Below are 1,747 nucleotides of genomic sequence, written 5' to 3' on the forward strand. Positions count from 1 at the left end.
CTCCCGATCCCCCCCCCCAAAAAAACAAACAACAACAACAAACAACAACAACAAACAAACAAACAAACAAACAAAACAAAAAAAAACAAAAAAAAACAAACAACAACAACAACAACAACAACAAAACCACCCCTCAGACGCTTGTATAGACTGAAGCACTGATATATTTATTATCCACTCGTTGAATGGTGACTATACTAAATTGTTTAGTCAGTTCACTTTTCACCTTGAATTCGCGATTGACTATCGCCACGAGAACTTGTCAGCATCTCTGGTGGACCGTTTCGGCCCTCCTTGCAATGTAAGACGTGAGTTCAATTCCCTTGTAGAGAAGTTATTTGACTGAATACTTTCACAGTCTGCTGGGATGTTATATCATCTCTCATTCAGCCTGAACTGGCCTTGACACGTAATAATAAGGTCGGAGCAGCCTTCCCTCGTGACCTAAAGAGTGCGTGGGCGAGTGTGCGATTTTTTATCTTTTTTTTTTTTTTTGGTTGTTTTTTTTTTTTGGGGGGGGGGCAGACATCATAATATGTACATTCATTACGATCCAATGACCTTAAGGACACCACACCGCGTGAGGAAGCAACGGGAGACGAACAGATCGGGCAGGGTCGAAGCAGCCCACCTACTAAGATTTAAATGGAATTGACGGGGGCGTAAAACATTGTTCTCCCAGGTGCAGCTGGTCTTCTACAAGAACCTAAACTGTGCTACGGGAGGTGTACATCGTATTCAATGAGGTGAACCTACCGACAAAACATCGAGCGGGCTGGCAACATGAGAAGTATTGATAACCCTCAGAAGTAGGCACGTCTGCATTGTTGTTTGTTCTTGTTTTCTTCATTAATAAGAAAACAACTGCTTGCCTGTAATAAAACTGTACCTTCATATACCATATCTTCATTTTTTTCCCCCTTTAAGTTTTTGCTGAAAGTCAGGCTTGCAACTTGAAACCTGCATTTTTATGCAAAAGAATTTATAAGTTTACCTATCAAAACGTTACACTAAATTTGCTGAGACAAAGCAGAGGTTAGATTTAAGCCTGGGGCTTGTCACGAGTTTTACGTGTGGACGGGGTAGTAAATTACAGTGAAACCTGCTCGGGGGGAGGTACTCGTCCAAGACAATCAACTGTACAAACGATCACTTTCAACATTTTTTCTATACATGTATAAGTTACGAGGTTTCAAGGTGTTACAATAGAGTAACATACAAAGTTTTTTTTTTAAATAGAAGAGAGATGAGAACAACATTGTTGTTTGACAGGAAAGAAAGAGCAAACCACACCAAAGCGCCCACCAACCACCCAAGGGAATGTGGTAGGGTGACAGGAGCCCGCCCCCGAAAGGATTTCAGTGTTGACGTGGGAGTAGTAAAATGTTTTCAACTAGCTGAGTACCCGGCTTTGCTCGGGGTCAATGCCTTGACGTCACTGCTCCTACTTTTTACTTCAGCATTGCTGTCTTGCCTTTCACATTCACACCAGGCTTCTAGATCTATATTGCTTTAGATAAGGTCTGCCTTGATTAACTCCTCTTTTGATCTATATTGCATTAGTGTATTACTGTCCAGCCCTTCAAATCACAAAATACGGGATTCGCCTTACACCATAACAAAAAGCACCAAAAAAAAACAACAAACAATCCACCAAAGGACAGCTACACTGAAAAAGGAACACACCGACGTCTTCAAAACCACAGAGGCAGAGTCTATAGCTTGTTCACTTTCCTCTGACAGCGTT

This window comes from Aplysia californica, unplaced genomic scaffold, assembly GCF_000002075.1.
Source record: "Aplysia californica isolate F4 #8 unplaced genomic scaffold, AplCal3.0 scaffold00814, whole genome shotgun sequence".
Lineage (NCBI taxonomy): Eukaryota > Metazoa > Mollusca > Gastropoda > Aplysiida > Aplysiidae > Aplysia > Aplysia californica.